Genomic DNA, 19,139 nt, shown 5'->3' on the forward strand with positions numbered 1-19,139 from the left:
CTGTCAAATAGTACACAGAACTGTCTGAATGTTCTTACTATAAATGTTTGCCATCTGTTACATAGTATAAACCTATAAGTATTTACAAACCAGATTTATGTGTTTATTAATGCATGTTATGTGGTGACAAACATTCTCAATAGCAATGAGCTTGAAAAAGAAGCAATAATTCAACTTTGATTTAAAAACTAAGGCTGCCTTTTCATTACTCAAGAAAGTTGATGATGAAAAATTACCTCATAGCAAATATTTAATAAGAGTTACTCTCCACAATGTGAGCAGCAAATACCACTGGTCAAGCAAAACTCAGAAGACACAGATCTCCTGATGACACATCAGAATTCCTCTAACAATTAATAGAAGGCTTTGCCCAAACATAGTGATTTAACATGTATAGTCAGCATGGTAAGTTTTGATACCACATTGCACTAGTGCATGACTTTTCCTTTAAATCAGATGAATCTTCTAGGTGAACATTGTTCATGATTTTATTGCAAAAATTCTTGAGCTAGTGTAAAAACAAACAGACAGTTATCGTGATGTTAACATCACTTTTAAACAACAAACACTCAAAAGGTGAAATGATACAAGTTTCAGACCAATATTCAGCATTAGGTGGAGAAATGATTTGATTGTTTTAATTAGGTCATTGAATAGAAGATCAGTTCATTCTGGCATAGTTTAAATATCTAAAATTTTTGTGACAGATTTTGTGAATTCAGTTAAAATTATCAGCATTTAAAGTAACTATGTCTGATCTGACAAAACAACTTGAAATGTTGGTGGACAGCAGTCATCCTTAAAGACCTTGTGAAATTTGAGAAAAATGGAAAACATAGGGTACAATTCTAGGAATTGGTAATGCTATCTATGTAACGCTTCAGTCCATCAAAATTGGCTGTGATATTTTACTTTTCAAAAAAGGACTATGACTGTATACATAGAATAGTTTACTATATGAGTTGCTTGCTTGTGTTTTATTAAGACGTGGGTTTTTTTCTGGAATGATACATTTATTTAAAAGGCAGAGTGAGAGGGGAGAAAAGACAGACTTACAGACTTTCTGCCCTCTGGTTCAATTCCCAAATGTCTATAGCAGCAACCATGCCTGGGATAGGTCAAAGACAGGAGCCAGAACCTCCTTCTGAGTCTCCCACAAACGCGGCAAAAAAACAGGTGTTTAGCCCATCATCCACTGCCTTCTGGGCATGTTAGCAGGAAGCAGGATATAAAGCGCAGAGTAACAAAGACTCATACTTTGCAAAGTAGGAGTCCTAGGGGGAGTTTTAACCCACTGGGCCTGAGAAGCTCGTGCTTCTTCTTCTTCTTTTTTTTTTTTTTTACTTATTTTTATTATTATTATTTTATGACAGTTCCAAAAGCCCTGAGATTTCCTTTATCCCATCCTCAATTCCCTCCCCTCACTGAGTTCTCCTATGTCATTACTATAGTATAGTTCTTTATACACAGTCATATGTCCATCATTGTGGTCATAGACAACAGCAGAGAGTCCAGCATCCTATTGTTAAGATATAGCAAATACACAGTTTCATTGTAAGTCCATCTTTGTCTGAAAGTAGGGATGCATACTGCATTGTATCCTCACATCTGGATATGATAATCTCCATTACACAGTTACTATACATTCCCCTTAAATGAAAAACCACAACACAAAATCAACAACAAGAAGAAAAATAGAAATTTACAATGCCATGAAGTTACATAACATGTTGCTAGATACGAGACTCCATTACTCAGTTACTAAGCAACCCCTTAAATGAAAATCCACAAAACAAAATAAACATCAGCTAGAAAAAAATTAACAACACTATGAAGTTAAATAACATGCTACTGAATAACTAGTGTGTCACTGAAGAAATGAAAAAGAAAATCAAGAACCATCTTGAAGAAAATGATGCTACTGTATGATCATTGAAGAATTTGATCAGAAGATGGTATTTTGAAGAGATGAAACTAACAAAAAAATGTTGAAATCCATGAGATAAATTTCTGCTGATCTTTGTTGGTGAAATGTGTCTACTATAGGCAACAACTAAATGGATTTTGTTCTTTAATCCAGTCTACTAATCTATGATGTTTGATTGATGAGTTTAAGCCATTTATATTCAGGGTTAATACAAATACGTGCTAATTTGGTTCCGCCATTTTAGCAATGGGTTGTTCACTGATTTGGTCTTCTGTTGTTATTTTACTGAGATGTTCTTCACATTTGCTTTTGGTTTTGGTGGGCGTTATTGCTTTTCTCTGTCAAGAGAACATCTTTAAGTAGCATTTGTAGGGCAGGTTTGGAAGAGGCATATTCTGTTAGCTTATCTTTACTGTGGAAGAATTTTATTTCATTTTCAAAGACAAAAGAAAGCTTTGCTGGATATGTTATCCTGGATCGACAATTTTTTTGTTTTTAGAATCTGGAATATGTCACTCCATTCTCTTCTGGCCTATAGGGGTTCCTGTGAGAGGTCTCCTGTGAGTTTAATTGGCATTCCTTTATATGTCAGTTGATTTTTTTCACGTGCACATTTAACGATCTTTTCCTATGTTCAATTGAAAAGAGCTTGATGATCATGTGTTGTGGTGAAGATCGTTTTTGATCAATCCTGTTGGGGGCTCTGTGCCCCTCCTGGATGTTATTTCCCAATTCATTCTGTGGATTAGGAAATTTTTCCCTTATTATTTCATTAAATACATTTTCAAAACCAGCTTCTCTTTCTGCACCTTCTGGGACTCCCATAACTCTTATATTTGGCCTTTTAACAGTGTCTTTCAATTCTTGAATACTTTTTTTTTAGCCTGATCCAGTTCTGCTTCCAGCTTTTTGTTTGTTTCCCCCTGGAGACAGGAAATATCTTCTAATTATGAGGTTCTTTCTTCTACCTCCTTCATTCTATTTTTGAGACTCTCCACTGTACTTTTAGTTTGCTCCACTGTATTCTTAAATTCTACTATATCAGCTTTCATTTGATTCATTTCCACTGTGACATATTCCTTGAATTCCTTGAATTCCTGCTTTACATGCTTCTTGTTGTTGATAGGAAGTTTTATAACGAGTGTTATGAATTATGCATCTCCCATTTTTTCAAAGCCTTCCTCAGTTCACTCTGAGGTTGGCAAAGGGTTTTGCTCCTTTGCAGGGGAGTCTTCAGTAATATTCATTGTGCCTTTCTCTCTTCTCTTGCTCTTGGTCATTTACTTCTGATTATCAAGTTCTTCTCCTTGGGGCAGGTGTTTTAAGCTGTGTCACCCATAGTTCTAGTTTGATTTTACTTGTTGCAGTTGGTATATGGCTCTCTGTTTGCAGTCACTTGTGCCACTCTCTCCAGCGAGATCCAGGTCTGGGTTCTTATGTTAGATTTCCACCATGGTCTCCGTAGCCCCAACTCCTGGCTCACCAGTCTCTACTGCCTGTGAAACCATGCTGAGGCTGCACCATTGTTTGTACAACCTTTCTCCCACTTCCAACTGGAGTATGTCCCAAGGTTAGGGAGACACCAGGTGTCCTATATAGCTAGGTTGTTATTGGTGCTGATCTTGCCAGAACCTGTTGGCCATTAGGTCTGAGGTCCACACGGACCTATTTTGACCCATATGATGCCATAGTCAGTATTATTTTCTAAGACTGTCCAGACCCACTGAGGTTTTGGCCACACATTCAGGTGGGTGGCACCAGAATTGCCAAACCATTTGGTAACTGACTAAGAGACCACTAATGGGGCCTGGCACTGTGGCCTAGTAGCTAAAGTCCTCGCCTTGGACACGCCGGGATCCCATGTGGGTGCCTGTTCTAATCCCGACAGCTCCACTTCCATCCAGCTCCCTGCTTGTGGCCTAGGAAAGCAGTCGAGGACAGCCCAATGCTTTGGGATCCTGTACCTGTGTGGGAGACCTGGAGGAGGTTCCTGGCTCCTGGCTCCAGATCGGCAAAACACCAGCCATTGTACTCACTTGGGGAGAGAATTGTCAGACGGAGGATTTTCCTCTCTGTCTCTCCTCCTCTCTGTATATCTGACTTTGTAATAAAAATATATAAATCATTTAAAAAAAGAGAGACAGACCACTAATGGAGAACATTTTACCTGTAGGTTCTCCACCCAACAAGGAGGGGTCATGGAATGCTTAAAATTCCAAGATCCTTTCTCAAACCTTTGGTGTCTCTCCCTCCCCCCCCCCACCGGCTTTCTTTTTGGAGGTGCTTTCCCCTTCCCTCTCCGTTCCATGCTCACCTGGTCCCTTCACAAATAAACTTTTCTGTCTGCAACAGATTCTGGCTTTTTATTTCTATACTAAGCTCAGGAAAGAACCCACTGGGCATTTCTGGTAACATTTTACCTTAGGACCAGTGCAATGCAATGAGCTGAGTTCTCACCAAGCTCAGTGCATGTGCAGTTCACTGTTGTCCCCTGCAGTCTTAAATTCTTTGCCTCACTGTAAGAAAGGGCACCTGGTGTGCCACTACTAGAGTTCTTGAACTGCTGCCATGTTGTTGAAGTTCACTGAGCCAGAAATTAGATCACTCCCACCTTGGTACATGTGCAGTCCTGCCCCATAGTCTTATCCTCCTTAAACAAAATGGCTCCTAATTCAGCTCTAGGAGGCAGACTGGGCTGTGAAATCCACCCTGCTCCCACACTGCCCATCTGAGACCTACCGCTCTGTCTCTGCTCCTGGTCAAAGCAAACAAACCAGCTGAAAAGCAGTTCTTTGGTCTGGGTTCACCTCTGGAGCTTCTGGTAAACGTCCCTTCCCACCTTGTTGTTGGTGGAGTTCCTACTGCAGGTGGAGTTCAAATCCCGGTTGGCTGAATGCCCCTGGGGTATCAGTAACTGCAACACTGAACCAATGTTTTTGCTGCTTGCCTGTGTCTGTCAGTCTCCAGGTGCCCCTCTGCTGTTGTTCTGTCCTCTTCTATTTCCTGCAATATGTCCTGTCTTCTTCACACTGGCTAATGTTTCTCCATCTGTTTAAGTGTGTCCTTACCCTATATGGCCATCTTGATTCTCCGCTTGTGCCTATTCTTATAGTGAAAACAGAAAACTTACTCATCCAAGCAGAATGCGTTTCCTTGCTACCTACAACAGACCAGATATTAGAAATCTCTGAAGACTTTTCGGTTGCATTATGCCAAGTGCCCAATAATGCAGTTGAACATTTTATGAATAAATAAATCTTCTGAATTCTGGGTGCACTTGGTTAAAAAAATTAGAAAATCTTTAATCAAAGTGATCAATGTAAAATGCTTAAAAAGCATCCATTTTTGAAGTAAAAATATTAAATAAATAATCATTAATGAGAAAGCTTACAAGGAAGTCTGTCTCTCCAAAAACAGGGGACATTCTGAACAACTTGAATGACAAAGAGTTAATTGGAATATAAGTTCTGACTTTTAAATTCTAAAATTGTTCTTCAGAAGATACTATTATTTATGAAGAGAATCATTTTATACCATTGCTAGTTTTAATTAGATAAACTTATGGTCTATTCTGAGGCAGAATAAGCCTGTCATTTTGCAACATTTGTATTTGTCAAAAGTCAAACTCATCAAAGACTAGAGTCTAATTGACAAGTTTTATCATACAAAAATATTTATGAATAAAAATATGTGCATACAGAGGAGAAACCACCTAACACTTTTGCACATTCTCTCATATAAAAACAAGTTGCACTTAGAATATCCTCCATTAAGTAAAATACTCTTTAGCATGCTCCAGTTCCTGTAGGGAGAGCATGTTCTCAATGAAAAAGGAAGTGGAGTAGTCATTTTGAGGTAATGGTTAAGACACTTGCTATCTGTATCAGCATGCTTCAGTTTGAGTTCCCTTAGCTAACCTTCCCATTCCAGCTTCCTTCTCACACACACCCTGGGAGGCAACATATTGTGGTTCAAGGACTTGGGTCCCTGCCACCTCCCTAGGAGGCTTGGATTGAGCTCTGGGCTGCCAGCCTAATCCTAGCCATTACAAATATTTGGAGGAATGAACCAGTAGAAAAACTCTTTTTCTACTTCTGTCTGTATCTCTATGCTTTTCAAATACATTGAAAGTAAATAAAATGTGTTTTGAAAGATGAAGCAGGCATTTAACCCAGCAGATAAACTGCCTGCATCCCACATCAGAATGGAAAGATTCAGTTCCCATCTCTGATTCCTAACACCAGATCACTTCAGGGCAGACTACACAGGGACACAAATGATGGCTTCAGTGACTAAGGTCTTACCATTTACAGAGGAGAACTGAAATGCTTTCCCAGCTCCCAGCCCAGGCGCCAAGTCATTCCAAATCATTGTACAAACCAGAAAATTGAAGCAGCCTCTCTCTCTCCCTTTCTCTTAAAAAAAAAAAAAAAAAAAAAAAAAAAAAAAAAAGCTAGATATGAATTGAACAGCACCCAGCATAGTAGCCTAGTGGCTAAATCCTCACCTTGCCTATGCCAGAATCCTATATGGGTGTCGGTTCATGTCCCAGCTGCTCCACTTTCCATCCGGCTCCCTGTTTGTGTCCTTTAAAACAGCCCAAGACTCTGGGACCCTGTACCTGCATTGGAGACCCACGAGAAGCTCCTGGCTCCTGGCTTTAAGAGTGGCTCAACTCTGACTGTTGCAGCTGTTGGAGAATGGAGTTATCAAATATTTCAGACTATGTACCATAGAACAAAACTTGAAATATTACTCAATTATATTGAAATAAGATTGTAAAGAAAAACATATAATCATTATAAAAAATACTAATGATTTGACATTAGAGATAGCTATAGATATGAAACATAAAAACATGTGGTTATATATGAGGAAAAATTAATGTGTTCATGCTATTTCATTGTGTATACAACAAAGAGGGTTTCTGAATTTTTTTTCAATATACAAAATAAACATTTTTATACTTTAAAAATTTCTTCTCAAAAAATTATAATAGAGGGCCCTGGTCACCTGACCCTAGTCCCTAGGGCCCACTTTCATAGTGGGTGCCAGGTCCATGAGTTCCAGGTGCTGGGGGGATCTGGTGAGGCCTGAGTTGCTTGGCTGGGGCCCTTGGGACCATCTGCAAGAACTGGTCCTCCTCAGTGGAAAAGATGAGCAGTGGACAGCAGGCCCCGATACACATGCAGGATATGGCAGTCTGATTGGGCCTGCAGAGGACATCTGGTACCATAGCAGAGGAAGGACAACAGAACAAATTGGACAACTACAGCAGCCAAACAATGACAGCAAAAATCTGGTCAAATAGAGACTGCAGGGACAGCTATGTCAGCCAGTAGATATTGGAAGGGTTTCTTCATCCTTGGATAGGTGAGATTGATAGTATTTCAGAACTATCAAAGCCACCTTGGCAGAACCTTTAGAGCTAGTGCCACATCAGGGCCCTGGGTTGACATCAGATAGCCATTCTGCATCCCCAGGCACTGAGGCAATTGGGAGGCTGGTTAAGGCTTCTCCACTTATCTCCCCTTTCCCACTAGAAGCAGGAAGAAGAAATAGAAAATTTGGAAACTGCCATCACATCTGCTTTTCCCTAACCCTGGATCCTTCCCACCCTGAGCAACCAGGTAAACATCATCAAAATTAAATTTTTTTGAAAAATGTAATACAATCGGTTTGATGAGCAGCAACAATTTGAAATATTAAACTACAATTATTTTAGCACCTCTTCTTATTCTAAAAAGTGACCTGGTTTGGGCAATAAATTTCACGACCATTTAACTGCGGCCAGCTGTGTTGCCCAGTAGTCCTCTGCAACCCAGCACCTCAGCGAAGCGCAGCCCGGCCATTGCAAGGGGCCCAGACAGCTCCTCGGGCTTTCCATAAGCTTCCCTTCTCCCAGCATTTGTGTGATCAATGCCAACCTAGAGATTTCCATCTAACGCCTCTGTTGTTATACCCGGGCTGTTTTTGCTTCCTGTCCTGTTCTCTGACAAGGTGGGGACAGGAGAGAAGTCACGGACTTTGTCTTCACCTCTGTATACTCAGGGCCTGACGCATGAGCAGCCACATGCTGGTCACTAGATAAATATTTGTCTAACAAAATGTGCCGAATTGCAAAGGTGGACTTTTGGAATCTCCTAACACAGCCTGCTCAGGCATCTCCCGATTCTGTTTATGCATAAGGCCCTCCGGTTGGTACCTGTTCCACTAGCCCCAGCGGGGCCTGGTGCTGTTGTCTTGGAGAGGGTATGTTCTTGATCATCTGTTTGCAGGCTGTTGCTAAGGCTATAGGGTCAATAATTAACCTCAGCTTCCTAGTTACTTATTTAGCTTCACAGAATTCCAGATGGTGATTCTGTGTGTATGTGTGTGTGTGTGTGTATAAAATAAACATTGAATTATTCACAAATAGGCCAAGAACAATTCCCAGTGCCTACTCCCTAAGCCTAAGTAAAGTAATAATAATAAGTACCAGAGTGAGTAATGAATTTAGCCTAGCCCCCAAAACTGGCCCTTCAGTAAGACAGCCCAGCCAACTAAGTCTGTGGCACATGTGCATTACACAAAGTCCCCACAGGGTTGTGTATATACAAACACACTACAATAGCTTCATTGAAAAGGAGGACTGTAAAATAAATGTTTATTTTAGTCAACAAAAGAATTCAAAATCCATGCATAATTTGTTCACTATATGCATTTCCCATGAATTTCTTGAATATTCCCTACTATGTATATCATAAACATATTGAATAAATAAAATATGCTATCATTAAAAAAAATTTTTTTCATCAGCCATGTTGAGAACTACACAGGAGACCAGCGTGGTGAGAGCCAGGAGCTGGACAGACCTATCTTGGAATTTAGGCTTCATCTTTCCTTCAACCACAGATGCTGTCTCAGTAATATCTGGTCAACACTGAATTCCCTTCAGTTATTGAAAAACTAGAGAGAAGGAAATGCTGGACAATTAAATGATAATGTTATATATATTACTACAGGGTCTGTTAGCATTTGACTATCTTGTGAAGCCTTGATTCTTATTTTCTACAATGAGCAAGTCAGTTGCCAAGTCTCCATGGCTACAACGTTGTTCTTTCAGTGGTATGTGAAGAACAGCTTCCAGCCACACATCCACAGGGAGTCGTTCCCAGGGGCTCCTCTCCGGCTTCTTAGGAGAAAACACCCTGGAGAAAACAAGAGGTGAACAAACTGGTACAATTCCCCAAGACTCCATGGGGCTTTGGGCTCCATCTACTCACTCACATCCTTTGCATTGCTGAATGAGTTGGAAGTGTGGTGTCTGGATTTTGCAATGCACAGCAAGTAGACACCGAAATTACAGACTCACTTTCCTCAAATTCGTGATTACTGGTATTCATGCTTGGAAATCATTAGACCAAGCTTTCTTCAAAAACTCAAAATCCTAATATCATTTACCACGTTGGCATGTCTATGTTTTAACAAATGTAAGAAAAAAAAATCAATCCTGACCAGAGGGTCTCACTTCATAGGTATGAAGTTTGCAAACTGAATAGCCTTGGTAAGTGATTACATTATCAATGGGACAGGATTTAAAATCTTTTCAAAAACATTGCCTTTTCTTTATACAACTGATTTTTTTAAAAATCTCTATGCTACATTCTGAAACATTGTCTGACATTCAGTTGCAAGTTTCTTTTTCTTTAACCACTTGATTAAATCATGTATTGAGTTAACGTTTCAATGAGTACCTTGAATAGTATGTGGCGGTTAAAAAATGCATACCTGTTTACAATATAGGTCTAACATTTTATCACTATAAGTAAAATAGAGAGGCTTTATAATCATATAGGTTCCTTTGCTGCCTGTTTTTTATGCTATCATTGTAGTCTTTATATTTACAGATGTTAAAACCCTCTCCAAACACACTCTCAATAGCCATACATGTGGTGAAGAAATTTTTAAGAAGCATTTATATTTCCTCAATATTTACCACTTTTGTTGTTCTTTCATCATTTCTGAAGTATCAGCTTTCCTGCTAGTCTAAATAATTTCCTGTAGCATTTCATTTTTAATTTTTAGTTTTCATGATACAGTTCCATGGGCTCAGGGATTTCCCCCTCCGCCTTCCCCATGTGCCTTCCCTCACACTGTTTTCCCCTAAATTATTGCGATAGCATAGTCCTCCAACAACAGTCCCAAGTCCATCATCCTATTACTAAGAATAGCATGGCATTATAGGAATAGATAATGGTACAAAGTCCAGCAACCTATTGTCAAGATGTATTCAGCAATTTCACTAGGAGTCCTTCTTTATTTGGGAGTAGAGTTGCATTTCTGTTTAAGTTTTTCCGGTAACAAATTTTCTTGTGTTGAGGGTTTTGTTTGTTCGGTTGGTTTTGGTTTTGGTTTTTTACCATCCTTCCCAACCGATATTTCTACTAAATACAGAATTCTGGGTTGATTGCACTTCTTTTTCTGTCAGCACTTGAAACCAGAGGTTCACTGTCTTTTGACAGCCATGGTCTCATTAGATAAATCTCAAGTGATAAAATTTCTTTCTCTATATGAAGCACCTTTAAAATAATGGACACCAAACCAGTCAGCTAGGAGTGATGGCCCTTAGCATTCCACAGCACAATGGAATAGCAACAGTTTACAGAGATGTATCGTGAGCTCCTTAAACATCTGGGTTTGAGGAACTGGTGGGTTCCAAGCAGAGAAAGAATAAGGAAGTAGACGGGCTAGCTGCCCGGTTTCATCATTGATGCTGCGTGCAAATGTTGATCTGTTATACTATGTCACACCAAGATGTGCAAATATTACAAACGTAGGGGAAAAAGTTCACCGAAAACTGCATGTTACAAAAGCTATGCATAGATTTTAAAACAAGCTTGTACCAAATAGCATTTTAGCTCCATTTTTCTTTTTGAAGTACTATAATTTGTGTATGTGTTGTAGCTGTGTTCAAGGTTTATTCAACAGTTGAATTATGATATGTATGGGTTTTATTCTTTTTTTAACTTTTCCTGTTCAGATTTTTCTGGGGTTATTGAACATTTAAATTTGTGTGCGTGTTTTGTTCTCATTTGTTTGCTGGTTTGTAGGTTTGGCAAGTGTCCAGCGTTTATTTTGTCGAATACTTTTTCTGCACCAACCCCTTGCTCTTCTCTATCTGCAGTCCAAGTCACAGAGTTGTTAGATGTATTACCGTTGTCTCCAGCATCCCATTTGAATATTTCATTTTCTTTCTGTTGTTCAGCCTGAACAATTATTATTGATCTACTCTCAGTTTTCCTTGGCATTGGCATTTTACTGGGAGTCCATCCAGGGGATTGTTCTCAATAAGATTATTGGTTGTGTTCAGTTCTAAAATTCCTGTTCTGTATTTTCCTATTTCAGTTGTAGAGCTTTCATATTTACATTGAAGTGTTTTTGCCTTTACACGGAGCATAATTTTAACAGGCAGTTTCAATTCTTTAATAACTCTGAGATGCTGGCTTGCCTTGCACTGTTAAGTGTTACACTTCTTAACTTGGAGAATTTGTAACATTTTTCTGATGACTTGGGTTTTCTCTTCCCTTCTCTTTCTCTCTCTCTCTCTCTCTCTCTCTCTCTCTCTCTCTCGGCTTGTATTTGTCATGCCACATAATTTTGAAATACATCCTAAACAGTTTGAACATTATATTGTAAGACTGCATCCTGCCAAAACATTCCAGGGTCCTTTGGTTTTTGTTTCTTCTAACAGTTCATCAGTCCACATGCACTTTCTGCCTCCCCTGCCCTGAGTAGTGGCTAAGTACCGCTTCCTTGTTCGCAGCCACTGCTGTGCTGCTGAGCTCTCTGCTGTGTTTGTACAGACCTAAGACTGGAGCGGACCTTGCTCCTGCCAAATGCAGAAGCAGACAGCCCGCCTCTCTAACAGTTCCCCACACATTTTCTGGTGCCCCATTTCCTGACCCACAAACAGAAAGATGTGGTTTGTATTTGATCTCAAGTTACCAGCATGATCACAGCAGTTACAGTTCTTCACTGGAGCCAAAACTCAAGGCAAAGCAGAGATTATAAAAGAGGGGAAATCTAGGGAATTCACTTCTGTAAACATCGATTTCAGATTTTTCTCCCTTCCCCAACCTGCTTACTTTTGCTAAATTTTCTTGGTACTCAAGTACTTGCTTTCTGCCTTTCTGTCAAGAGCATTAGTGATAATCAGGGGAACAGACAAGCTAGGCTTTATTGAATAGCAACAGAAATCAAGTTTGTGTTTTCAAGTCTTCCCATGCATTTTTCATTTTTTCTTATTTTTCCCTTATGGTTACAATTTATGCTTTTACCTCAGCAATTATCTGACCAAAAAGAACTTTCATTGTTTTTATCACAGTGTTTAATTATCTCAAATTATATTGCTCATGGTGGAGTCTTATTTTGCACATTCTGTAATTTTGTATTGTGAATGCATTTTCTGTAAAAACCATTTGGACTCCCTTAGAACCTGAATAGTAAACATGGCTCTCTAGGGTCTCTTTGGAGTTCCTTCTGCTAACTGATTAGCCAAGGGTCAATTTATATGTACATTTCTGTGTGATTTCTGAACCACACAGATGGTATAATCTGGACTAAATATCTATGTGGTTTGTAAATCTATGCTTTTGGGTTTTTCTCCCCCCAAGAACTCAAGCAAAAACCATCTTTTCTTGCATCTTTCTGGGTCAAATAAGCAATTTGTCTAATTTCTCTTTCACAAATTATGCAGCTGATTAATTGAGGAGAGTAGTGATAGGGAAGGAAGGAATTTGGGAGAGTTCAGGTGAATGATCAACAACTTGTCTAACCCCAGACAACAACAGAATGAAGCCAATTTATTTTTCTAAGTCGGTCTCAGAATTAGCTTTGCACAGTGTCCTGCATCTGCCACTACCTGCCCTTCAAATGCCCTTCTCCCTCCCATGATCCCTAGGAGAATTTCCTCTTCCCTCAACTGGAAACCACTGAGTTTCAGAGTTTCTGTTGATGATGTTGCTCCAGTCTCAATAGTAGCCACCAAGCCCCCAAATGAGTAAGATGACGTACTTGAACTGAAACTGAAAGCTTTCAAAAGCTGTCTTTGACACCTGGTAATGAGGCTCACCCTATACTAAGGTCCAGCAATTCCAAGCTGTAGTGTACATTTATCTCTACTTTCCTTAACATCATGGACCATTGATCATTGGCCAAACAGTAATAGGTGCTTTGCAATTTCTTTGGATCCTCTGAAGACTGGGGGCTGTTATTAGAAGACAATGTTCCATTCACATCTCAATATTTCTGTACATCTTGCAAGCAGCAATCCTAAGCGCCCTTTGTGCTGAATTACCTTTGCAAGGATATTTATATAACAAACATACTTGAAATAGAAATACTGTGTCTCTCTCCAGAGCAAAGAGCAGGTTTGCCTACAGCCTTTGAAGGTAGATGTGGCGTATTACTCTGAGCAAAGGGCAGGGTTGCTCACTGTCTAGTATAATAAAGAATATCTTTCTTTCCCTCTCTCCCTCTCTCTCTTTCTCAAGCAAAGGCTTGTTGCATGTTACATAGATTTAAATTCCTAAACTCAAGATTCTTCCTGTGTAACAAATCCACTGAGTGTGTAGATTTCATCAAGCGTCCCTTACAGTATCCATTGGAAGCGGAAGCATGAGGATGAATGCAAACACGCCTGTTCTCTTGGCATAGGTATTTGACCTAGTGGTTACAATGCACCTTTCATGTCCACATACCCTGTCTGAGTGTCTGGTTCAAGTCATGGTGCGGCTAGCACACACACTAGGAGGCAGTCGTGGTGTTACCACACAGGAGATCTTCAGGTAAGTTCCAGAATGTCAGCTTTGCTTTGACCCAGCCATGGAAGCATTTGGAGATTAAACAGTAGATGGGCATTCTCTGTGTCTTGCTATCACTAAGAAAAAGAATATCTATTAACACTGCGAATGACATACTCCTTCCCCTCTGATCCAGGAGCTGCAGGTCTCCCATCTCTAAACCTAAGCAGCAGCTATGCAGGAGAAAACCTAAACATAAAGGTCTTACAAATTATAGAATGTCCTTCTATGCCCAACTGAACCCCTACAGTGCTTACTTCTCTTTCATGAGTAGGATAGCTGTCATGTATTCGCATAGCATCAGGACATGTGCCAACTGGCCGTGACCTTTCAGAATTTTGTCCCAGAACTCAATTTCTCAATACTCTCACAGAGAAAAAAAAAAAAGTGAGTAGTCACTGGTGTCAGTTTCTTCCTCATAAATACACATCTTTCTCTTTGGTATGTATGCTTTGTATCACATATCTCAACAGCAACAAGAGGAAACCACACCCCTGTCAGACCTTTATATTCCTTCGCCACTATATGCCTCTATGCTAGGCCTATACAAAGGCATTTAGGCACTCCACTTGAGATTAAGGATGTAAAAACTCCATGCAAGAACATCTATAAATATAAAGCTTTATTTTTATGATCTCCCATAATATAAGAGCAATGGTTGACCATCCTTGCCTTACTTGTTAAAATTTCCTCATTCCTGAACAGGGAAGTGTAAGCTAAGAGTACATGAGAGAATATTCAGCTAGAACATTTGTGAGGGGCCAGTAAAACATAAGTTTCCTCTGCCAAAAGCTGAAAAGATCCAGCAATCATGTTTAATCTGGTGCTGTAAAGTATCATTGTGCCTCTGAATTTTGCTTGCCTTTTACTGAGAGTCTAGTTAATCAGTTCTTCCTAGATGCCAAGCTAACACTTCAGGACTTGGTCTGGCAATGCATCTTAATGAACAGGAAATGAGTGACAAAAATTCCCTGAGCATCTTATCCTTCTTCTGTATTATTTACACAGCACCAAAATCTGTTCCAATTGCAGTGGTCATATACCCCAAGGTCTGGTGGTACAAAGTGCTGTGTCACACCAATCCTGTGGAGGAATTTGGACAGGGCACAGTGGGGAAGCCTGGCTCTATTCATAATGCCTGGACTTCAGAAGAAAGGTTAAAAGCAGGAGATGGAATCATGCCAACACTTCTGAAGTCCAGGTTTGATGGCAGCCATCAGCTGGGGCTTTGGTTTCTCTCCACACGGGCCTCACCATGTGAGTTCATTTTGCTTGCTCACAGTATGATAGCCGAGTTCCTAGAACAAGCTTCTTGAGAAAGGGAACACATAGAAGCTGTACGTTTTTCATGGATTAAGTTTAGGTCACATAGTGTCACCACTGCCCCGTCTACGGACAAGAGGAATCAAGGATTTTGCCTAGCTCTAAACAAAGGAAACATACGCCTCAGGTTATCAGAAGTACAGGAGAAAACCACAGGCCACAACACACAAAATGCAGGTGGTATTGGGATGTGTACATCGGTGTGGCCACCTCTGAAAAATGGGATCTGCCACAGTATATGTCGTGGTACATTCTCACCGTAATCCTGTAATGAAAATGGGATGTTTGCATTCTCTTCATCTTACAGATAGGGATTGGAAATCAAGCAAGTTAAGTAACTTGGGCAAAGTAACACAGACATTGGTGAGACCAGTTCATATTTGATGCCTAAATACCTGACTATAAGAACAGCTATTCATAAACTTGACTGTACTTGAACTTTATTTGGACAAAAGAGCTCTTCCTCCTCCTCCCACAGCCAGAGGTGACCCTGGCTTCCACTCCGAGCCCCTGTTTCAGGAAGTGGCCCTGAATGGGACTACGTTGATCTATCATCCCTGAAGAGTTACAGTCCAAGATCTGAAGGCTTTCCTTTTAAAATGTTTTCTTATTTCAACTGTTCCCGGAATTGTGTTGCAAGTAGGAGCACCGGGCAACTTGTACAACACACCAGTGAGTTGAATCAGTTCAAGGCCAACAAACATGGTTTAAACCCTGACTCAACACTTCTGGGTTTGATGCACTAAATGCATCACTTTGCTGAGATTCAGCTTCCTCCACAGTGAGAAGAGAGACAATGACATGCTTCTGGAGTCTCGTGGAGAAGAGGCATGTTCATGGAAACAAGCAGTCTCACTGACACTTGCCACCACCGGCTCAGGAAGCTCCCTAAGAACTTGAATCTCATTGTAACAGGAAGTGCTCCGGTGGTTTCGCATGAGCTCCTATGAGAGGCTGCAGAACCCTTCAGGGTAGAGGTCTCAGGGGTCACCCAAGGGCAATGCATCTTCACTACCTTGCTTACAGCTGCCTTCCTAGGAAGAGACTGTGTCCTCAGGAGACCATAGCAGCAGTCGCTCAGCGTACTAGGGAGGTGTGACACTCAGAACTTTCTGTACATCATCATATCCCAGCCATGTGTGGGCAGTGAAAATCTGGGCAAACGGAGACTCTAAAGTGGACTATGTCAGCCAGTGGATTCTGGAGAGATTTCATCGTGTTTGAAATGGCGAGATTGGCAGAAATTCAGAACTGTTGGACTTTCAAAACCACTTGAGCAGTGCCCTTGGAGCATGCCCCATGTCAGGGACCCTGGGATGGTTGGGAGACTGGGTGGGGCTTCTCCCTTTATCTCTCCCTTACCCCAGATACAGAAAAATAGAGGGGCGGGGGGAATATGGAAATAATGGTCTCACCCACTTCCCTGTGGCCCTTGATCTTTTGTGCCCTAATCAACTATGTAAAGATCATCAAAGTAAAATAATAATTTTTTAAAAAGAACTTTCTGTAAGGAATGTCTCCTCCCCTTGAGGGCACATGCCACTTGAGGCGCACAGAAAAACAGTCATTTGTACTTAACCACACATCATCTCTCTCTAGAAGACTTGAACATAGGTCTTTGGAGCCAGGAGCTAACAGATACCATCCTGTGCTCTGCAAACCTACCACCATCAGCTGCACTCCTCACAATAATTTGCCTTTCTCTCTTTATCCAAAAGGGGCAAAAATGACAACTTAGCACCAGTCTCCTGTCAGATCTGTCTGTAGTTTTACAGATCCTCCTGGAGTGCGAAAAATCACACTGCCTTCTTCCCGGCTCGTTCTCTTCCCCACACTCTCCTCTCCCTCTGAGTGTATGTCCCAGGCAGTATCTCTCAGCTCTTGCCTTTCTTTCTGCTGTTGTAAATTATGCTACACACAGGTGGGAAGTAGCTACATTCAGCTGCTTTGAGAAAGAGATGCTGTTGTGTGCCCAGTCTGGGTACCAAAATTTTATGAGTTCAGTCCTCCTACTGAAAACAAACCAACAGGAGGAGTGTCACTACAAACATTGTTTCAAAAGCAGAAGAAAAAAGGCATTGAGAATGTCTCAAACCCAGGTTTCCATTGTTATTTACAAGCCCACAACTTAAGCTAAATTAAACATACAGTCAACTGCAAACAGCATTCAGTGTAGAACTGATGGTCGTTTAAAATCTCTCAAAATGAAGGCAGTTTTTGAGAGCATTGGCAAGAGGAGGCCAAGGAGAGCAGCCCAGCCCCAGTCTAGTGTGGACAGCCTTCCCGCACCTCTCAGACCTGACCCCTCAGTTAGCTGTACCGTGGCCTACTGTGTCTGCGTCTCCCACCATCTGCACTCAAGGAGTCACTCCCCTGTATCAGGGCTTTAAATGCCAATTATTTGGTGCCCTTTCGCCATCTGTAATTACTCAGAGTTCACCTTTAATTCAAAGTCCTCATCAATTCCATTTGTCAGGAGACTGCTCTGTCTAATATGCCCAGCGCACTGTCATCTCGGGCTGCTGGCTGCCAGAAATAGACCTCCGTCTCTGGATCCTGACCACTGCAAAAGGAGTATTGTACACCCTGAGGTGATTTGGTGGGAAGAGAGCTGCTTCCAGTGTGCCTACTAAGAAAAGCTCCCCTTGCCACCCAGCTCTCTGATACTTCCTGTGTTTCCATGGCAAACATCCCCCTGGGTGCAGCTGCTGCCCAGTGTGGAGAGAAGAGAACATTTAACCATTTACTTTCCACTGTGTGCACTGCATAATTTTTCCCTCTCTTCTTCCCTGTACACCAACACAACTTTCTGTCCTTGCTCTCCTGTAAGCACTCCTTGCATCCATACACAAGTGAGATTTTTTGCAGCTCTCTCAATCTGTGGGATTATTAACTTGGACTGTGGAAAGCACTAAATCCTTTTGGCAAGAGAGTACTGTCATTTTCTTCAAAAGATGGGGGTGGAGGGAAGAGATGTTCCATCCACTGATTCACTCCCCAAATATTTCCAAGAGCTAGGGTTGGGTCAGGTCAAAGCCAGAAATAAGGAAAAAAGTCTGGGTCTCCCAGGTGAGTAACAGGAACCCAAACCAGTGAGCATCACCTGCCACCTCCCAGGCACGGTCCCTGGAAGATGGATCAGAAGCTGGGGAGCTGTGACGCCAACTAGACATGCAGACATGGGATGCAAGTGTTCCAAGTAGCAATTTACCAACTGCATGAAATGTCTGCATCGAGTTTTTCTTTTTTAATTCTTTCATTTCTAGTCCATTTGAGCCCAGCAGAATTAGTTCTTTAACCCCAAAACCACAACTCTTCATCACCCTCAGAATTTATTCACTATTATCAAAACCTGCGCATGGGTTGAGGGTGGTTATTTTGGGCATTTTGAGTAGATGTGTTCTCATTTCCACCTTAAAATGTGCTGCCTCACAGTCACAGCTTAGCTGAAAGGCTTAGTGCCACTGGGAATAAGAGACCATTGGTCATCTTCGACCCCCGAAGTCCATCCTTCACACTCCATATCTGCACAGTTGTCATGAAAACCAAGCTTCAGGTAGAGAAAAGGACATGCCAAGTTCCCTTAGCCTGTGTTTTACGTGGGCTCACCGAGGGCAACTTGCTGCAGGTGTGGGGTCAGGAAAACTCAGGAGCAACTACATTCTCATTGCTGCTGCCTTGTTGCCAAGAGCCTGGAAGGAGGACGCTGAACCTGGGGCCTCTGCGTCCCTCCCCGACAGGCACACTGAACTGCTGTCTTAGAAAAAGGTTTATCTGCCTTTTTTTTTTTATTACAAAGTCAGATATACTGAGAGGAGGAGAGATAGAGAGGAAGTGGAGCTGCCGCAGCCATATGGGATCAAGGCGAGGACTTTAGCCACTAGATTGGACTATAAGATGTTGGACTCTATGTTTAGTTTATGCTTGCAAAGAGGGACTCTCAACTATACTTGATCAGTGGATATGCAGCAAGGTGGAATATTCCACATGGGGGGAGGGTGGGGGAAGGGGTGGGGTGATTCCCAGTTCCAATGAAACTGTATCAC

Source organism: Ochotona princeps, chromosome 3, assembly GCF_030435755.1.
Source record: "Ochotona princeps isolate mOchPri1 chromosome 3, mOchPri1.hap1, whole genome shotgun sequence".
Taxonomy (NCBI): domain Eukaryota; kingdom Metazoa; phylum Chordata; class Mammalia; order Lagomorpha; family Ochotonidae; genus Ochotona; species Ochotona princeps.